Genomic DNA, 22,904 nt, shown 5'->3' on the forward strand with positions numbered 1-22,904 from the left:
GCAATACAGAGTAAACTAGACAATGATTAAGCAAATTATAAAGCGTATGTTGAGTTGGTGGTCAGTAAGGAGAGTAGAAGAATGAGTGAAATTTACTGAGTGAAAAAGAAAGGAGTGTTCTGCAGTAGAGGGTGGATATGAAGAGAAATTATAATCATAGCCGAGTTATCCCCTCTCACTGAAAATCTTGATGAAGTTAAACAAAAAAAATCATCATGGTAAAAAAAAAAAATTAGAGAAGTTTAAAGAAATCACTGGAAGGAACAGAAAGAGCTAAACGAAACTCTGGTCAGCTTGAAGATAACAAATGATATTTGCTGACTCCTAAAACAGGATAATGAGATAGATCTGCATATATTTATATGGCACTTCAGAAAAGAAAATACAATGCAATAATTGTCTGATTAAGAATAACGGCCTCTGGTCTAAATCAAGCCAGAATTTTACTCCTGTGTTTTGTTCCAAACCGCTGATAATCTTCAGACACACCCTAGGAGGACTACCTTTTTTCTGACTTGTTCTGCCCTTGGTGTTATAGTAATAAATAACATATGAACATTCACCATTAGACTGAATACAGCAGATGATGGTGCAAAGGGAAAAGACAAAAGTGCAGTTTAAGAACTTTGAAAAAGATGTTCTGTTTTCTTGTGTGTTTGTTCCTTAGCAGTAGGGCAGTGAGTCCCATCTTGGAACAGAGAAGTTCTGGCTTTGTATTAAAGAACTGTGTTTTTCCCCGTGGTTTATCACAAAAAAGAAAAAAAAAAAAAAGAAAAAAAAAACACTTTTATTATGTCAAATCTTTGAGATAGCGAGATAGCACTGATCATGGCTGATAAATAATAATAATAATAATAATAATAAACTATAGTATATAAAGTCACTGAAACCTAAAAGATACTAGAAGGAAAGGCTATAACTGAGGTAGATCAGGAACTGAAAAAGTGAACAGAAAAATGAGGGAGTAATGTGAAAGTTCTGGGGAGACTGGCTGGTTATTTGTGATTAACAGTCTGTGGTCAAAAAAGTACGCAACCTGCAATATGAAAAAGGTCTACTTCAGTGTTCTGAAATCCTATATTTTTATACTTTAACCTGACATTTGCACATGCAACATCAAATTATGAAACATCTGTTGGTACATTTATTGTCTCCTGTTTTGTCAATAGTGATATGGCAGGAAAAATAAATGTTCTCGGTGGCTCCAACCTCATTCTTCTTTTACTGCATGGGCGGTTATACTGCTTAATTTGATTCAAATCTGTTCAGATATTTGGCCTCTGCCTTTAAATAATTCTTCATTAGATGACATCAGATACTTTACAGTGTTTCTCTGACTAATGCTTCCATGTAGGAGAAAGCACTATTGTAGGAAAACAGTGCCTTTCATTCAAATTATTCAGCAATATTTAAAATTCTAATTTAACAAAAAATGGATTAAGTGGCCTTGTGTTGTTTTCATCACTCTCCAAGAAAAGCTTAAAGAAAAGTGATATTAATTTCTTCAGAGCTTCCATTGTAGCTCTAGTTCTTGGTATTCTGGAGACAGAGAATAAAAATATTTACATTCTTTTTATGACTGTTGGTAACACATAAATGTGCCATAGTCAGTTCAGAGCCTCGGAATTTCCACCTAGAAACTGGAGAACATGTGAGCTCAACATTATAAAATATTTGAACATCTAAAATCAACTTTGATAGCAGAAGGCTTCGCCTGGGGTTTATTTCATGGTAGTATTGTACTGAAGTTACATTTTTCTTTTCTCTTTTTTTGTATTACCCTACATCTTTCCTTCATCAGTTTTATTCACTTCCATTATTCTAGACCAAAAGAAAATTTGCTTGTAATCCACTTTTAATTTTAATCTGCTTTTAAACCACCAAAATCCAATTTTTATGTCATTTGGATTTTGCCAGTACATATCTGAACACTACAAAAACAGAATTTACCTTTAGAACATAATATCAATTCTCCCAAACCAATACCTGATTTCATATTTTGATGGAAAAATGTAGATATGCAGTAATAGTTACGACATGCCACTAACCTGTCATTTCCTTTTCAATGATTTTTTTTTTTCCATTTGATATGACATTTACGTTTCATTAGTTCAGATTCCATCTCCAGATAGCATGTTTTCTTCTACAACCTTATCTTGTCCTGCTTATCACTGAGGCTTCCGTGCAAATTGTGGTGCTGCACGTTTCAGTGTGGGGGAGCATTTCTGGTTACTGAGGATAACAGCGTAGGGGCAGGTGAAACTTTCTTGTGAGGTCAATCTATGAAGTATTCTGTTTTCACATGCTCCAGGTAATGTAAGAACCTCCATTTGTGATGATTTTTTAACTAAAATATTTTAAATGCCCTCCACGTTGAGAATATGTAAATAGAAATATGTAAATAGACTATTCATACCTTGCTTTCCATGAGACCTATTTTAAGTTTCACACGTACCAAACCTGTGTGTATTACTGACAGTTTTTAGAGATGCAGCAGAAAATGAGTGTGTGGGAGCTGAAAGGCAGCCACCTCTATGCTTCTCGTGTTCTACTTTTGAACAGAAGCCGGATGGGCTTTGAACAGCCCGCAATTGTCTCTACATGTGTGCAGAAGAGAGACTGAAAGCCATATACTCAAAAAAATCTCTAGCCTGAGACTACTGAGGAGAGCTGAGGAACTGTTCTGGCCTTGCTGAAATGGCCCAAGAATACCAGCTGTACAAACACCTGGCAAGCGTGCACCCTGGCAGCTCCAGGTTCAGCATCTCACCTCTGGCTGAGCAAGCAATGGCATTGGTAGCAAAGAGATGTTCGCTCTATGCAAGAGTGGTTCTAGTATCATCTTTGCCTCTCCATACTTGTCCCCTCAGAGCTCGCAGACACTTTATTCCATTCAGACACTTTATTCCATTTGGGCCATGTTCTACCACCACAAAAAAAGAAAAGCAAAAAAAAAAAAAAATTGTCATGGCCCAAAATACTGGGTGGTGTCACAACTTATTTAGAAATAAGCATCTGGTTTGAATGTCTCACTTGCTAACAGTGAAAATGCATTTGTTCTAAATATAGTAGCTCAGTTTGCCTGACATTGTAATGATTTTAATGTATTGCTTCTGCCTGAAGAGCCTTTCCACCATCTCCTGATTTACTTTCTATGCAGTGGGGAATGTTCATTCTTTGCTTGATGGGATTTTAATATAGCTGTTAGTCTTGCCAGTTCCCAGAAGCTAGATATACAAAATCTCTTTTCTGTCCTTGGTTTTTTTCTGCCTGTCTGTGGTGCATATTCATGTGCCAAAAAAAAAAAAAAAAAAAAAAAAAATTAAAACAGATTTTACACAGAATTAACATTTTTTCCTTTGTGATTAATCATTTAATTACATTCTGGTTACAGAAACTTAGTTAAATTTCCAACTTTATCAAAAGTTCAGTCAATTTCTACTATGTCTCCAGGGATCAAACTACTTCTGTCATACAAATAAATTAATCTGCTTCAAACAGTATTGGGAAGATTTGTAATCCTTGGAAATTAAACTTTCCCTATTAAAATCTTCTACAACTATTCATATATTTCTTTTAAGCTTGACCTTACTAACAAGTAGGTTACTAAGAGTGAGTCTATCGTTGCTCAGCAAGCGTCCAGATGAAGAATAGGCTCAAACACTATTTCTGATCTTCTGAGTGCATTATTTTAAAAAACAACTCCCAGAATTGAATGAGGTGATGATAGCCCATCTTGAACAAATATTAACAACCATTTTTGAAAACCATGTCAATGTGTTCCAAAAAAACATTTTTTTTTTTAAATTAAAATAAGAGTAAGAGATCTGGAAAGATCACATTCAGCCATTTGGTCCTCAAGGAACTAGCACTCACTTAAAGAAGCATGTGTGTATTTACAGAAGCACTCAGGTGTAGGAAATTTGGTGCCGTCTTCCCAGTTGATCCAGCGCTTGTTTGGAAAGGCTTCCAAATATTTTGTTTCCATAATGAGATTAATTCTGAGCATACATATATAGCTTTATAAGGTATTACATATGTATAGAGGAATTGTAATAAAACATAGCAGGCACAGTCAAGTCGACAGTTACAGCTGTAGAGAAATATTCAAAAATCCGTGCTTTACTGTCTCTAAAGCATCCCTGAAGAGAAGTCCACGTTTCAATAGCTTCCAGATGTAATGTTAGGGGTGGCGTATCTATGAAAGAGGTCTATCTAATTTATAGCTTGAATACTTTTTTCTTCATGTTGAGGTACTACACAGTGATGCAATGCTGTAAAAGGCCACTGATATTGAATTCCTCAAGCTACTTGCAGAAAATGAGAGATTTATGAAAATTCTTATGAGAAAAAAACATAGGAGTGGTTTTAACCTAACTTTTTTGATAAAACGTACTAGAATTCCTACTATTTTCATTGAGAGCTAGAGGAATAAGAATGTCTAACCTGAAACAGAAGCTGTGCTTTTAGATAGTTATTCAAGTAAAATAGTGGACTGCAGTAAACGTAGTGTTGACTTTGACGTGAGTTTTCTCCTGGCTGAATTACTGGTTGCTGGTGAAAAACCAACATTAGAATTTTTTGTCATTCACTTTTTGAGGCTGTATCATTTTCCCAATTACAACATTTGGAGTACGATGATCCATGTACTGTGTGCACTGTGCCGGCTCCTCGGCAACATAATCAAATCTCCACCACCGTATGCTTAGAGGTTCTCTTACCCAGAAGTTTAACAAAGATTTTTTCCAAGTGACAGATGCATGGGTTTCAGAGGAGAAGCACTTGTCTTTCTGTCTCAGAGGTTCTGCTCAGCTCAGCATATTTTATAGAAATTAAGAAAAAGGAATACATTTCTATATATTTGTTATGAATACTGAATTCACAGCAAGCCGCATATCTACATCAGCAAAGTCCTCAGATCTGCTTTTTCTGTAAAGTTTTATCAATTTTATTGATGATTTCCCCTTTTATTTTAATAACACATGGGCAATAACAAAAAAGTTTTTGTAATATTCTTTATTGAATAGATATATATATGAGTGATTAATCTTCTCTTAAAAGCTGTTGCTAAAACAACAGCTCATTTAGGATTACAGTATTTTTATTGTATTTTTGATGGAGAAAACAAGAGATACCGGGACAGTATTTATGCTGTTTGAGAAGTTTACTTGTGCTTTGAATTACATTCCTCTGAAGAATCTATCTGTATCTATATTTTGTCTTTGCTCTGGTCCATCTCCATAGCAACGTGTTTGTTCCTATGGAGAACCTGGGTGAATAATTTCAAATTGAGCCTGAGTTTCTTAAAACGAGGTTTCTGTTCTCTGCAAAATAATTCTGTACAAAAGCAGTTTCAGAAACCTCAAAAATAAACATACTTTTGTCCATGTTTCTTTTACCCTACTGTATTCATGGTTAGCTCTGTACTACCCTTTGATCTCTCTTTCCTGTGATGTTCGGGCTGGGAGCAGGCTTCTCCACACGACTTCAACAGCTGTTTTAAAATCTGGTAGGGATTTTTTCATTCCAATTTGAATGGCTCACTTGCTGTAGTCACAGTGCTGTTATATACACACAGTCCAAGTTTTTGCTCAGAAACTGGAGCCTTCACTTTAAAAAGCACTCTCATGAGGAGAGGGGGGGAGAACAGGACAAGATGACTTTAAAAGGACTTTCAATATAATACAGGTCATTTTAGATGTCATCTTAAAATTATAGTTAATATCATGTCCTGCTCATATTTGTAGCTATTCTGTCTTCGGTAATGGGGAAAGATTCTAGGGCTCAGACTGACTATTACTACAAAGTAATGATGTTAAAAATTGTTTTATAAGTACAGATTGTTGCTCTTTATTAATCGTATATTTTTTACCATGAGTTTTCATAGACTGGTAGGTTTTTTAGATCTGGTAGTAAAATGATTCAGGCACATTTTTAAGCAAATAATGTCAGGAATTCTTTTGAAATTGCCAAATCTGTCTGACCAAAGTCAGCTTTCCTGCATTGCACAATATAGCAAGACTGAAAATCCTGAAGAAGAAACTGACATAAAAGAAAGTACCCTTGTTTTGTATAACTGTTCAAGTAGTATTAGTCAATTGAATCCAGCTCAGAGAAACTTATCAGACTTATTGCTGTGAAGCTGGAACAATTCTGTAGCATTTTAAAACACACACAGCATCTGCATCATCTGGAGGTAATGAGGCTTTCATTCTTTATGCCAGCTATTCAGGTCTATCTGATTCTCAAAAAATTTCACAGATGGTCCATTCCAACCTGTTCTTTTTCTGCTTCCCCTGGATTTGTACTTTTTTAGGCCTTTCCCATCTGCCTGTGCTAAGATCTTTAAATAGGTGGGATATTCTGGTGAAGGGAATGAATACTTTTGTTCTGCCTCCAAATTCTTTCCCAGTGATGCCACGTGCACCCTAGAGCTAGCATGTGGATACTTTAAAAATAAGCAGAAAGTTAAAAAGTAAAGTATGGATCTTTTTTACACAAGTGAGTCACTGCTGTATTTCAATCATAAACTACAAACAATGAAAGAGAAATGAAGCGTTAATGCTTTAATTATCAATAATAGACAAGGGTTTTCTAGAGACAGCATTATCTCCTTTAAACTAAAAAATATATTCATTTATGGGATAGGTGCCTTGCCACCAGCCAAAAGAGATAGCTTTAAAAATCTATGTGGTGCTGTAAACAGGATGTCCAATTCTGAATGTGGTTTCCAAACATCAGTCAGAACAATATATGTGCAATCCCCTGGTTGTCAAATGATATACAGATTGCAATCCACTTGATTTCTGTGGAAACGGGAGAGAAAATCAGCCCTGTATAAGTCAGATACCTAAAACTATGTTACTCAGTACTGAGGAACTTTGAATCCCAGCCCATTTTTTAAATTTGAGGTTCAATGCATATTCACTATATTCCCTAGAAAAGTCTATTAGTATTTGCTATTCAGTACTTCTTGAAAAATCCATGAAAACCTGCAGAAAAAAAAAAGAAAAAAAAAGAAAAAGAAAAAAAAAGAGGAGCATATTCATCAGATTTAAAGATACTGAAGACAGCTTGAAATTTTACTCAATTTTGTACAGTTTTAGTTTTTTTCTGTCCCGAAATTCAAACTGATAAATATATCCTTCACTGTAACATTTGTGTACCATCCCACAGTTTAAATCATGGACATTCATCAGTTCTTGGAAATATATCTTAAACAGTACAGTGAAGTACCAAAAGGTATTTTTTGTACCACATGAAGAAACAGAATTAACAATTAAGTTGGGAATAAAGCACTGAAATGTGAGAAGAAAAAATTAATATCAGACTCATTTCAAGAGCAGCGAATGTGATCAGCAGATCTCACATGCAGCTTTGAAAAAGCAGATGAATAGTTAATTCAATGACAGATAATTAAAGAGGCAAACAGTTGTTTCCCTATAAAGGAGTATTTGGAGACCCATCATTTAATATCATACGGTCATGGATAAATAAGTTCCTTTCTTCAAATCCAAGGACTGTTTCTGAATGTGTGGAGACATCATAGTGAGCCCCTGGGAATACTGAATGTATTTTGGATCACGTAACATCTGAATGCCTCTTTGCTGCAGTTAAATTGGAATCGATGTCATAGTAGAGGTTGTATGAGGATACGTAGGATAAAAGCAAACATATGACCAAATACAGCAGCTAATGAATTGAATACAATAAATGATGTAACTTTCATTAGTCTTTGGTACTGTGTATATTCGGTATAACCTCATGTCACTGTAAATAAGCACTACACTGTCCTCATTACAGTAGTGGGTGAGAGCCAGATATTGGTCCAGTTTCTATCCTTTCTCCAGGAGGATCAGAGAATCATAGAATAATTTGAGTTGGAAGGGACCACATGTAGCTGCTTCGTCACCCCCCACATGGAAAAGCAGTAAAGGATAATGGTCTGTTGGCCATACCAAGCCCCAGGGAGGCAGTGAACTTCTCTAAGAAGAGGGTCTGCCCAGCATGTGGGGTGTTCAGTTCTCTGCAGGAAGGAGTCGCCTACAACTAAAACCCATCTCTTCTTCTTTGAGGATGTAACCTTGACACTCAGGGAAGGTTTTTCTGATTTTGGTTTTCATGCTTCCTGTAGTGTAAATGGGCTGTTATCACCCACAGATGGGCATTCTACATCCGGAGCCCTGTACCTGTTGTACTGGGGCACCTAGCGGGGGAGGTGGGGGTGGTGGAGTGGGCAAAGAAGTGTTTTGCTTGCAACCCAAAGTGTGAAGAAGGGAGGTCACAGTAGCATGTCGTGTTAGAACAGTCTTTTCACATACATAGCTTTTTTATATATCTGTGGTAATGAAAGCCAGGCCATAGAAATAGTTTGCGCTTGCAAGAAAATATGGAAATGTCTTAGGTGTTTCAACACTTGTAGAAAGCAATTCCACTGTTCTAAAGGACAGACATAGGATCTACTTTAAAAAAGAAAGAACACTTTTACAGAACTGGAATGAGGGTACGGTGTACCGTAGGATTCGTATAACAGGCAGGTTGACATTCCCACTCACCAAAATAGTAAGCCAGAAGTTAGGGCATTTGCCCAGAATTTGATGTATGTTAGTTCAGTGAGTACCTTAACTAACATATTTGCCTTTCCATTTTGAGTTGGAGAACTTTACCCAGGATAATAGGCCTACACATTTTCTAGAAAATGTAATGATTTCAAAAGAAAAAAAAAAAATACTAGTTAAGAGCTCTTTCCTGGCTCTACAATGAATTATCAGCTGCTAGGATAGGACCTACCTAAATAAGGAATGGTATTAACAGGCAGAAGTAGCACTTTCTGTGTCACATCCATAAGGAATATAAGACAACTCAGACACTACAGAATAAATCAGACAAATGGAAATTCACATCAGCTAGCCAAAAAGACAAACCTTTCAGACTCATTTTCCTTCTCCTCCATCTCCTCTTGGTTGGCTTCAGCACAGTCTGCTTCCATGAAGTGTTCTTACACAACACCCCAAGCCACCTTGTTAACAGTGTGTTCCTGATGAACAGTACTCACATTTACGTTTCATACATACATTCATTCCCCTAAAACAAAATCCTTTACATGCACTGTCAAATACATGCATAGATTTTACACACAGCAAATGCATGAAAACATAAAAAACAAAACGTGCTAATGAAATCATGGAGTTACCAACAAAAAATTAGGGACCTGACAACATTCCCTAAAATCTGCCCCTTACATCGAGTAGACCACAGGTCCTGTCTTTCTCAGTAGCATTTTCCCCTAATCATTTCTTCCTGAAAAGGCTTATCTTGAAATATAAAAGTAATTTCTGCATTTTTCTATTTAATCACCTTCTCTGCTGCTCTGGCCTTCTGCTATGTTTCTGTTTAGAGAGTAGAAACACTTTTGCTTTATTGTTTCTGTCCTTTCAATGCTATTGTGTAACAGGCTATGGGTGTTACCGAGTTTGAAAGCTTTGACCACTTAAAACACGGCTGTCTGCAGCAGTTGCTAAGAAACTACAAATTAACTGCTTTCAAATACAGTTTTACTAAAGTGCAATTACTCACACCTGCTATTATTATTGATGCGAGCTAATGCATAATACGTTCCTCACCATCCTGGACACTTCCTCTCTTACTTCCTATTGCACGAAACCCCTCATTTCTAGCAGTTTGTGAGATTATTTTCAACCCATTTGCCAAACAAGTATTTTAAAACTATACCTACATCACAAATATTTCCTTTGTAGGGAAATGTATCACAAAAGACTTTTGTGTAGCTCAGCACAAGATAGAGCATAAATGCCTGGCTGGTCAGTGCTACCTGGAGCATCATTATTATGTGGCAAAGCCTTCAAATAAATTATACTGCAGGAAAAAAAAATGTACAGCTGAATAGGAGGTGGATGGACATATTTAAATTGAAGAGAATGTTAAGGCAGTAATAAATTATTTAAGGAAAAGGTAAGTGAACCATTTAGTAACTTTGCTTCTGGTAAGTCACTCTCCAGTGCTTTCTTATATGAACTAACAAATAGTAAATAATTAAAAATATACATACAAGAGGAATGGGTGTTGTTTAAGTGAAAGACTTCTGTCTTTACCTTTTCTTCCCATGTAAACATCTACAGATGCCTTTTGAACCAACAAGAGTATCTCTTATAGTATCCTGTCTGCATTCCACATCAGCTCAGACCATTGTTTTCTAAATAAGGTCATCCACATGAATTAGATGCCCTGTTCTTTGTTTTCTGGAGGTAAATGCAACGAAAAGACAGAGCAAAGAAAAGATAGAGCAAATAAATGAGAGGGTGTTCTGGCCAGATAATAGGAGTAAACAGTTAAAGATCAAAGAATTTGTAAAACCTGATGCTTGACCTGTTTGTGCAACAGGAGCCTAGAAGGCTCTTGCATGGGATAACAACATTAACAGTAAAAGCAAGGCACCTCTCCACAGCTGGGAGCAGACAGGCTCATCTCTTTGCTTTCAGTCAGAGCTAACTAGATACAAACCAGTTAGCAGGCTCTGCAGGGAAAGGTTAGCCTCAACGCAGGTGTCTTCAGGAGGGAGCCTTGCTTGTACCTGAAAATTCAGAAATAGTGGAAATTAAGCTTACACCTGTACCTAGTCATTCACATGGATGCATAGAATGTAGAAAAAGAAAAATAACTAATACTGAGATGGAGGGGAGAATAATCAAATCTTACCTAATAAATAACCACATACTCAATCAGACCATATGCATTTACAAGCTGTTTAAAGGAAAGATTCATTTTCTAATGCAAATCTTGATTCCTCTGAGAAACTGTCCTTAGGGACACAGAAACAGAACAGAGCTGGCTGCTCTGTAAGGACGTCTTTCTGAGAGCACAAGAGCTCTCCATGCCCCAGCATAAGACAAACAGAGGAGACCTGTTGGTCAAACTGAGGGACAAGAAGGAAATATATAAGCAGTAGAAGCAGGGATGAATGGTCTAGGAAGCATATAGGAATGCTGTCTGGGTGTGCAGAGATGTGCCTTATCTCTAAATTAGAAAAATATGGATTTGAAGATTGGACTATTCAGTGGATAAAGAATTGGTTGAATTGTCACAGCCAGAGAGTTGTCGACAGCAGCTCTAAGTCCCATTTGGAGACCTGTCACAAGTGGTCTTCCTCAGGGGCCCATCTTGGGACCAGTGCTCTACAACATCTTTGTTGATGAAATACACAGCAGGATTGAGTGCACTCCCAGCAAATCCGCTGATGACACCAAACTGAGAGGTGTAGTTGACACAGTAGAAAGAATGGGTGCCATCCAGAGGGGCCTGGATAGACTTGAAAAGTGAGCACATGAGAACCTAATGAGATTCAACAAGGCTAAGAGCAGGGTGTTGCTCTTGGGTCAGAGCAATCCCAGATATGTATACAGACTGGGAGAAAAACTCCTGAGAGCAGCCCTGATGAGAAAGGCCTGGAGGTCCTGATGGATGAAAAGCTGGACATGAGTCAGCAGTGTGCTCCTGCAGGCTTGCCAACTGTAACCTGGGCTGCGTCAAAAATGAAGTGGCCAGCAGAAAGAGGGAGCTGATTGTTCTCCTCTGTTCTGCCCTTGTGATGCTCCTTCTGGAGTACTGCACCCAGCTCTGAGGTTCCCAGCTCAAGAAAGATGCAGAGCTGTTGGAGTGGGTCCAGAAGAGGGACACAAAGATTATCAGAGTGGTGGTGCACCTCTCCTATGAAGAAAGGTTGAGGCAGTTGGGCTTGCTTCATTTGGAAAAAGGAAAGCTCCAGAGAGACCTCCTTGCAGCCTCGTGGTACCTGAGAAGAGTTTATAAGCAGGAGGGAGACCATCTTTTTCCATGGTCTGATAGGGATAGGGCAAGAGGAAGTAGCTTTAATCTAAAAGAAGGAAGATTTTTCTTAAATTTAGGAAGGCTTTACTCAGAAGGTGGTGAGTCACTGGCACAGGTTGCCCAGAGAAGCTGTGGGTGACCCATCTCTGAAGATGTTCGAGGACAGGTTGGATGGGGTCCTGGGCAGCCTGGTCTAGTGGATGGTAACTCTGCCTAGAGCAGGGGGTTGGAATTGGATGATTTTTGAGGCCACTTCCAACTTAAGATATTCTATGATGTAAATTGACCTTGTTTGTCACTGAATTAAATTATTATTTAAGTTAAACTTCTTGATTTTTAATGTCTGGTCCAGAATTAGTGCACACAATTACTCATCTCACTGATGAATTTGGATGTTTGTGCAACACATATGCAGGTTTCTGGTACTGCAGTGTTGAATACTTTACTTTATCTGTGGGCTGGTGAGAAGATGCGCACTGCATTAAACTAAATAGGTAAACAATATGATTTGTAGCTGCATGTGATCATTAATCATGTAAAGAGGAACTTTAGGAATGGTTAAATAAACAGATAACAGATAACATTTTCTGTTTCTTAACCCCCGTCATACACAATGGAAATATAGCCATGTTTTCTTAAATTAAAAAATAAAATTAAAAAAATGATAGAAGCATAAAAAATAAAGTTCCACATCAAGAACCATCTTTGTGCAGTTACTTGTAAAAACAAGGATGCATTCTCTTCTCTAATAAAAAGTCTCTAGAGTCCACAGCTTCTTTCAAAAGAGTTATATCTTCATTAAGAAACATGTTGACACCTCTAGACATCTTAGTATCGTATTGTAATAACATACTGTAAGTCCATTTTATGGGAAAAAAAAAAAAAACTTTCACAAAGCTTTGCATTACAGTGACAAGGGGGAAGACTGAGAAAGTAATCCTGAAGCTGTCGTTCTTGAAGATACACTTTGAAAAGCCACCTTTGGAGATACAGCATGGCATATCTCATATCACCTGTGAGAGTTGCAGAGGTGTTCCTGATCCTGGGAGAGAAGTAATGCTATTTTTACAATGATTTGCCATTAGGAGTAAGATGTTAGTTTTTATGGTGTGTTTTTAAGACTACTTTAAATGTGAAAAAGGATAGCAGAAGGGCAACAGGCTACAGAGAGTGTTTTCAGGTGTACTCCCATGTTTCCAGATATAGACAAATTGAAAAAAAAAAAATAAAATCACCTGCATGAAATTTTTTCATACTTTGCTTTTGGATTGATTAGAAATTCATGCTTTTAGATTTGCCACTCGCAGCAGTTCATAAACCACACAGCTAATAAATCTAGGGATTGAAACCGTAGCCCTTGGCTGCCACCTAAAGGTTTCATGTACTCCTCTAGAGGAATATCGTCGGGCTATGTTTGTTTGCTTGGAATGGAGAAATGCTTGCCTACTAACATTACAGACAGCCCCTACAGTCACTATTGCTGAAAGAGAATAAAGTGGAAAGCAACAACAACAATAACAGCAAACCAGACCAAAGCAAGCAAACACAAAAAGTTACTTCAGCAGCACTCCAGAAAGAATAATTTCTTGCATATGTTTTGGATATGGAAGCCAAATTAAAGACTGGGAACAAAATAGTATACATTACTTGGTTTCAGAGAAGAGATCTAGAATGAAAAACAACATAGAAACAAAATACCACTAACAACAAAGAAGCATAAACTACTGAGCTGAGCAATGGATGGCTCCAAAGCAAAACTGAGCGGTGTACCCAGCCAGCATTTGGGTAACACAATGGAGGCAACACGCAGTTGTGTGGGTCTTGTGCCCTGGATTCTACTCTCCAGGCACTCTTTAGAAATGCAAGGTACTTGAAGATACCAGGAGCTCAGGTGGAGAAGAGAACCCTGACCACAGACTCCCTTCTGCAGAATTCTGCCCCAGTTATCTGGATGTATCTACCTATAATTTCCATCAAATCACTTTATGTCATTGTTTCTCATTCACAGTGTTGGTACTGAGTGGGTAATACTGACATCTTTCACTGCTGTTTGAATGTTATTAAAAATTCCATTTCAATAAAACATCAATTTTATGTGCGTACATTAGGAAACTTTTTCCTAATGTATATATATATTTAGAATCATAGCATTACACAGTGAACATTATGTTTTGTTCCTTGTATAAGTAGAACCTCATCGATAATTTTTGGTAGGCTGTTGAATAAATACAGCATGAGGATCTGAACAGGAGGATTCTGAAGATATGTGGCCACGCACACTCTTCCAGAAACAACATAAAACACTACAGCATCTTTTTAGCGTGGAGTAGCGTCAATAGGCATACTTTTATCATTTCTTATTCTCTGTCTTACATCTCAGAGCACAAACAGCAAAATTTAGAACAAAAGGAGTAGGAAATATTTCAATAGAAAAAGAATATAGTCACAAGTTTAAGAATTACAGAACAACGAAGAACTGATTTCCGCTATTTTGATTTTAAAGCTTAATCCTGATTCAAACATCCATCTCCATCTTGGCTTTCTGTGTTCTGCTTTATTTTCATTTTACTCCCTCCTCCTACAGAAGTGACACCTCCCATGTTCTTATAGAGAAGTGGACTGACCAGTTGACAAAGCTGCACTGAAAAATAAACCAAGAGTCTACAGAGAACTAGTGGTTTCCACCCACACATGGGAATAAGCTTAGTGACAGCATAATTTTGGCCCTGTTGTAAAAATGAAAACACACAAGTCATCAGTAAACTCATAACTCTGCATTTTTGAACTGTGCTCATAGCGTATTTATGTTACTCAGGAGACAGTTAACAGCTCAGAGCAAATGATCTAGTTATTCTCTTCTGTCCCTTTGAGTGGTCCGTGTGTCTTTGCCTTCCATAGCATGCACATATATTTCAGCTCATTGCCTTGATCACATCTTGGGAAATCATGACATCCTATGGCCTTTATTATTACGACAGGTTGGGCCTAAGTAACACGCATGTCACTGGTGTTTGCACTGCTTACAGTGCTGACTCTTCTTTATCATTTGTGTTTCACACATGTACTTTTCTATTTAGTGTGGTGAAATTTCAGTTTAATTTTTTTTTGTGCAATTAATGCTTGTTTGAGAGGTAGCCAGGACACATCTACTTCAAACTAATATTTTGAGTTCCGTTTTCTTCCAGGTCCATGTCACAACTTTGCTCTATGACATTAGCTTCCATCCTCTGCTAAAGCATATTTTACCCCTAAAATTTTATGTATCATTCATCCAGACTCAAGAGTTACTGAAACAGCTGTGGGATTCACTGTACCTCACTAGCATTTACGGGATATTTATAGCAGAATGAATTGCCTGCAGAAGAGTAGACATTTGGAAGATTGATAGAATTTAAACTGAGAAAGAATTATAGTGATTATTGTTTATGGCCTCCTACATTAAATAGGGTATACAACTTCACCTAGCAATTTCTCCATTAATCTTAACACTTCCGTTTGATCTATAGCCAGTCTTTTATGCAACCATGGATTCTTGAATTAAAGACCACAAGAGATGGAAAACTGCCACAAAAAAAGTCTAATCAGAAACATTTTTCATCAAACATAAGTAAGGCTTACTAGATTATTTTGCAACCTTTATTTCCCCTTATCTTCCAGTGTTCATTAGCGTGTCATACTACACAAGTACTGTTTGGGAAAGTAACACATTAACTATGTTCTAAGGGAATAAATTACTAGTTTTGGCTGTAATTTAATCATGTAAAGTATCTCTATTCGAGATAATGATAAGGTCTGGTCAAATCCTAAGGTACCTGTGAGCTCCAGCCAAGTATATGCTACCAGTTTGTCTTTAATTTTGGTACTCAACTTATTCTGACTCTTTAAATATTGTTGAACTAATGAATTATGCTTAGACTCACTCAACTATGCCTGGAAGTTCTTGTCTAAACAAAGTGGCATTGGACCCTCAGCAACCCATGAATCCCATTATCCCTTTCATACTTTATCCTGGTTTCAGTATTGATTGGTATGAGATCACAGAATCACATAATGAAAGAGTGGCTGAGGTGGGCAGGGCTCTCTGAGTCCATCTGGCCCAACCCCCACGCCAACAGGGACACCCAGAGCAGGGTACCCACGCGCACATCCAGGCAGCTTTTGAAGATCTCCAAGGAGAGAGACTCCATAACTCAAATGTTCCAGCAAGAGTAGAAATCGTGTTTAAAAGGCCACATCACTGCATGACAGCAGGGAGAATTGCTCTGAAGGCCCAGAGAGCAGTTGTTTCTTGTTCTAAATTATTAAAGTTTGTCTTCTTTAAGAACTTTTATCCTGGCTATTGTAAAGGCACATAAAGCTCATATAAATATCTAATCTATTTTTAAATCTTAAGTTCTTATCTTCAGCCAACGGATTCCACAAGTTAATTATATATTATTTGAAATGAAGCTTAGTTTTATTACAGCATGAAGAAAAAAAAAAAAAACAATAAATCCAATAATTTCAGCTCTTCTGGATCCTGGAATCAAACAAGAGAAGATTTACTGTTATGGATAAAAGAAATCTTTCAGAAGTAGGAATATATAGTGTGAGCTACTGCCCGAGCTTACATCTTCCTATACCAAAGTGATAACAATCTAAGAATAAGCAGGATATGAGGGGAGAAGATATGTATACAGACACATATTTGAAATAATCCCAAAAATCAGTAACTATTTTTTTTCTTTCCTTTTATTGTTGTTGCTATTTGTTTTCTAAATGCTCCCCATCTGCTCCTATTCTCTCTCAGCTTGGCCATTAAGCATTTCTTGATTTACTTTGGTTGTCATGGTAGCAGTGAGTCTTAAGCAGGAGTTTGGTGAGAGAAGAGATACCCTGAAAAATATCTCACAGAGAGCATCCTGGCTGTAATGTGCACACCACATTTCAAGACTAAGGACAAGAACAGACAAAATCCTACCAGAGAGGCTGAAACCCTTTGATAATTCTGGAAAAACACACCCTCCCCATTCCTGTTCCCCACCCCTCCCACTTCCCCCTCTGCCACGCACACACAGCTTGCCTTTGGGATTTTTCCATTCATTGGCCACCGCTCAATGCACCAGATTTAGCAGCTTAGCTATGGACAGGAGAAATGATTTGTAGTCATCAATCACCTAGTCACAAACTTACGCATTGTAACTAGGATACTTTTAAGCCTGATCTATAAAGTCTACATTGTGCTAAAAATGAACATTAATTTTCTGTTTAATAATGCTAGTTCTGTTTCTAAACCACGACTTAACTTTTACTTTCAGCCTCTAACACTTAATTTCCTCAATAGATTCTCATAAGGGAATTTGATCTTTGAGAAATAAAACAAAATATTTCCTGCTAATTTACCACAGTATCTTACCTTTTTCTTCCTACCAGTTCCTTATAAAACATTACATAGGAAACCTCTGGGAAATACAAGTGAGCTAATGGTGCTTATCTGGAAATTTTCTCTGAAAACTTTCCAAAATTTTGTCCAGCCTTCCGTGTTATTATAGAATATTTCATCTCCCCCTCTGGTAACCCAATATCTTAAAGTCTGAGGACAGAGAAAGGATGAAATCATAGTGGAAAAAAAAGATGAGGGAGAAACTTGCAGCACTGCTTGAGATTGCTGCATCAGGAATGAGGACCTGAGTTGTAACACAGTCTCTTGACTGGCTACTAATTAGTCGTCAGCAGCAACTGGAGACAGCATACCTCTTTCAAGCACCAGAGAGAAAGCACAAGGAAAAAGGTGGAGGTAAAAGAAAGGGAAAATGTATGGGGTGTCAGAGTAATGTGAATAGTTTCAATGTGTAATATTTTTTAAAAATCTGATAAAAAACTGGTTGCTGAAATTCATGCCATTACATCTTTGTACAAATGAAAATGCTATTTATTTACATCACAATCTAGCCTTTGAAATGTGCGAGGGCTTCTCTGAAAGTAATGCATCCTATTTTATTATGTTGGCCCATGACATTAGAGGCATCGAGCTGACACAGAGGTTGAACCTTCACACCAATATCCCATTACATGTTGCTGCTGCGTGATAGATGGCAGCAGAGGGACAGTCTGACAAAATGGCATCTGACATGGAAGTGTGGATGAAGCAAAGGTGTGTAACTGAATTCCTCCACGTGGAAAAAAATGGCACTCACTGTCATTCATTGATTCTTGCAGATCATTTATGGAGACAAAACAGTGGATTTCAGAACAGTGAGGTGGTGGGTAGTGCATTTCAGCAGAGGCGAAAGCAACGTGAAAGATAAGCAATGTTGCAGATGTCCATGCAGATTTTTATGAGTACAGCATGTAGGCTCCTGTTCATTGCTAGCAAAAATGTACAGCTAATGGTGGTGACTATGCTGATAACAGTGTTTTGTAGCTGAGAACTTGCTCTATCAAATAGTGCTACTGTGCTCTTTGTATCTGTTGTAGCTTCCATGGAAATAAATAGGAGGCATTATTTCCAGAGCAACCCATGTATATTTTCAGTGTTCAGCTGCGTTAGCACCCATGGACCTACACCTACACTGAGCAAGAGGAAATCTGTCCCTCACCTATCCTCTGTAAAGCTGGAAAAACATATAGTTAAAATAATAATTCCATTGATTGTTTTGGGTTGGGTTACAGTCCTCTGTGGATACAAAACTAAATAAAACTCTATGTTTTTTAATATTCGGTTAATCAGAGAAGGAAAACAGGAAAATGGCACAAAGATCAGTATCGTGGGGGCTGGTCTTCTGTCCTTCAGGTAAAAGTCCAGTTGAAATGAAGTTAGTGAAATAACTTACCCCACTTACCGACTTTGTGTCCTGTTCCGTCCAGAAATGAAGTTGCAATGCCTGTAAATCTATGATGTGGTATCAGGAAAACATTCATGACAGCATTTAGAAGAACCCCAGGTAAATTTTATACTTTTACAATAGGCCACAAGGGAGCTATTCCATCTGCAGTCAGAAGGCCCTCAAATCACACCACATGTATCTTTGTCAAAAGGAAGAAAATACTTCTATCTGAAATACCAGTTCCGTCACATAAAAAAGAAGAGTGGAAGTACCAAAACGTCTTAGTTTGAGTGTTCTTTAAAACTCTGCATGTGACAACAATTACAATGTTCTTGTTTCAGAATACAACTGTTCAACTGAATATACTGTGTCGTTTTTTTTAATAAATAATTCCAGAAAGAGATTATTAAAGGATCTCACTAAACAGTCCTAAGCCTTGAGCACTGATTACAATGCACTTTTTTATGCTTCTTAGTGTCTTTGTTGCAATTATTTCTTCTCTTTGCTTGTATTTAGCAAAATCTTCCTACTCTGTCTTAAACAGAGGGCAAGGGCATCGTCGCTGAGATCTCCTGAATGCTTATTTACAGGTCAGCTCTCTGAACTGCAGATGTCCTAGAAAACAAGTGTCTGTGTAGAGCTGAAAGCGCTGTTTTTGACCCAGCAAACCCTAAACAGACTGAGACCTTCCCACCCAAGGTGTTGCTGCTGTCTCTGTCTCACACAGTGCAAGGTGAGATCATAACTGTGTGCTGACCGCTTTGACTGAGAATCCATCTGCACAGCAATATTATTTTTTTCCCCACAATGGTGTGAAATATCTTGGGTTTACTGTATTACTACTCTTGCTTCAGTAGGCTTCTGGCAAGCACTGAAGCACACAAGATCAGTATCTGGGATTTCAGGAGTATTACACAATGAATTTTTAATAAATAAATATTATTATTTTATTGGGTATATAAGAAAGGAAGAAAAATGTAACTGTGGTTTTGCAAGTAATTGTGTATAGAAAAGCGGAAGGGAGGGAATACTGCTTGCACATACAGACCAGAAAAAGTTTCATCTTACAGTTAAACCCAGGCATGCAAACAGCGATTAAGAACTAAAGTTACATACACTATTCACAAATAAAATTAGGATGGGATGTTTGGAAAATTGAAGGTGTTGTCCCACCTCTCAGTGTACAATGTTGCCCAAAATGTTATTGCCAAGGAGGTAAATTTAAAAAGGTAATGCTTTGAATGTTGCTAGATCATCTCATGCAAGCATACTGAAGTCACTGAAGACGCAAACCCAACCAAGATTCATAAGCCCACATGAACTATCCATGTAAAATCAATGGAAAGTTCAGGATGCACTATAAATATTAGAGCACAGGTCTTTTTAGACCTCTGTTCTTCTTTACAACAAACCTTGTTTTGCCTTGTCACACATGCATCAGGAAGTTCAGTAGCGTGGACAGGCAAATAATGTAGATATTAGCAAAAAGTAGACTGAAAAACACGATACTGCACAGTATTTTACTTCTTATATGGACAGGAATCACAGCTTTGCCAAAGTAATAAGATGTACACTCTCTTAAAAATGTGACTGTGCATTGTACAGGGCAGTTGGAAGTGCATATAGAATTGTACTGAATATAATAAAAGCACAGACACATTGCTTGTGGTCCAGAAAAGAGGCCTTTGGCAGTCTGTTTCTTGGTATCAGCAATTGAATTTGAATCCCTCCATCATTTTAAACTGGTGGCTTATGAAAGATTCGAAAAAATACACTGATTTCTTTATATGAAACAGATGCAGCTTAGATTTAAATATCATGTAAAGCAAAACATATCCAAATGATAGCAAATGCAATTGTATCTAACAGACAAGCATGCGATTATTTAGATAAACAGCAAAAAAAAACCCTGGAATTTGCACATTAAGTGGTATCAAGTAAAAATTCAAAACCAGTACTGCTCTCCAGCAAGATTTCAAATTAATAACTGAAAAAAAAAACAATAATTGAAAGTGAGGTCTCAGAGGAATGTGAAAAAACAGACAAGTTAGAGGAAATTGCCATCAATTTAAGTATACCAAAATGCATTTTTCATTTTAAAAAACAATAAAAGATATTATAAGTCGTAAAACACCACTGATCTTCCCTTTGCAGTCTTGGTTTGGATTCTCCCCCATGAAATGGCACATGAAAGATGGTTGGAATTATTCAGCCAAAAAAGGAACATGGTTTTTGTGAGAAATGCTTTGGGTTTTCTGACCGGCTATAATGAATATTCATCGTAGATATGAAACATTTCCAAAATCAGTTCCTGAAAAGAGAGGATGTTGGCCAATGTTGTGATAGACTCTTTTTTTTTTTTTTTTTTGAAAGCGAAGTACCTTAATGAAAGCATTATTATAACAACACTTTAAGAACTTGGGCGTATGGGCAATGTAAGAACAATGAATGACACATTTTTCACTATAAAAATTCATAAAAGATCTTAGTTTGGAAAAAGCCCCCACCCTCTGCTCAAAGTAGAACCAAGTAGATGAAGTTGTTCAGGAAGCCGGTCAGCTGAATTTTAACTGTATCCAATGGTGGAGGTTCTTCAACCACATGACTTCCAGCATTCATGGCCCTGTGGATAGCACAGCAGACTGACACCTGCATCCAGTTCCAGTGGCCTTAGTAAGCTCCTTGTTCCAAGCCTCTCACGTGACACCAGATGATCCCATTTCTCCGTTCGTAAAACTTGAATTACTATCCAAATCTACTGCATAATGCACTCTGAGATGTAGCTTGTATTGTTGCATTAGAAACACTACTTAAACAGCAGTGTGTTTAAAGACACCATTGTTCCAGAATACACATTTTTTAAGTTTCTGGCTTCCTCCATGGGAAGAATGAAGGCAAAGAGGGAAAGACACATTTTACACAAGCCTGTAGAATACTTAGAGCAGTTTCAGTGGCCTCTGCTGGTGTAGGCCTCAGCTACTGGCTCTTTCAACACCTGGCTCCTTTTTCACGGCTGGTTCTGGTGATCTTCAGTATTCAGGCTGAATAGTTCTCAGTCAATACTGACTTGCTCTTTCTGTTATGTTCTCAGTATTTCACTTAGAGTGTGTGTTCATTTTGGTCACTTTATTCTCATACTTTATATTGAAATCATCCTTTTTGAAAAGGATTATTCTCATGAGAAGCAGTAAAGACTCAATCTCCTATCAGTATGAATGACTTATGCCTAGAAGTTCACAAGATAACTCCTGCTGTGGATGATAGAACCACTTGCTAGTAATTCTAATTCTGCTCTGACAAAGAAGTTCATACAGAATATATCCACATGGAGTATTAGGTGTATTCTTCCTCCTGTCAAAACTATTTAGCATCTGCAAGCAAAAATCCCTAAATTTTCTTTCTGCAACTTTTGCTTCTGCTTGGATTTTTAAGACACTTCCTTGAATTTCTCTGTCTTGTATTGGTTCCTTTCCAGATGCATTTGAATTAGCATGAATTTTCAACACGATGAGATGGGATTTAGACAGCACAGCGACGAATAGGAGTAAATTGAGTTTAGTTTGCCTGTCACAAATGTACCTCATTTCAAAGAATAGCACCTCGTGGGACAAGTTGCCCATCACCAAATACTGTTTAACTGTGATCTCAGAAATCACAGAGCTTTCAGATAAGGAGTGCTACCACTTTCGAAGTTATGTCACCATCCTTGTGCGTGGCTTTTTTTTCTCAGATACCATAACCCCAGCAGGGCCAGGGCAACTTGAACGATGACATTCCAGGTTAATGTCTAAAATTAAGGATTTCTCCAAAATGAGGCAGAAGAATGATACAGTGTTTAAAAACACCAGGAGTGGGACCATAGGGCTGCTCCTTTGCCATCTCTTCCTCAGAGATCTCGAAGAAGCCCAGTGCACCTTCACTTTCTGACCTTTGACACGCCAATGATAAACTGCCTCTATCTCGGTGCTGTGAGGCTTAGCACTGGGCCTCAAAACACTGTGATGGCCTTTCATTTGTAAGGACTGTAAAACTGCACGGCTGCATGTGAATGATTTATTAAGATTGTACCCTGGATGTTGCCCCCCCCGGATACTACTTTGGCATTGCACACGCTCTTACATCTCTTCATGAAGAGAGACCACAGTGATAGCCATGGCTGGCTCTGCACTCAGGGCCTGTGAAGCAGCCACAGCCCCTAGGAGTGACGGAGGCACAGAGGTGCAGCTCACCGCCCTCAGTCCCGGCAGCGAAGCC

The sequence above is a fragment of the Gallus gallus genome, chromosome 2 (genome assembly GCF_016699485.2).
Source record: "Gallus gallus isolate bGalGal1 chromosome 2, bGalGal1.mat.broiler.GRCg7b, whole genome shotgun sequence".
Classification (NCBI taxonomy): Eukaryota; Metazoa; Chordata; class Aves; order Galliformes; family Phasianidae; genus Gallus; species Gallus gallus.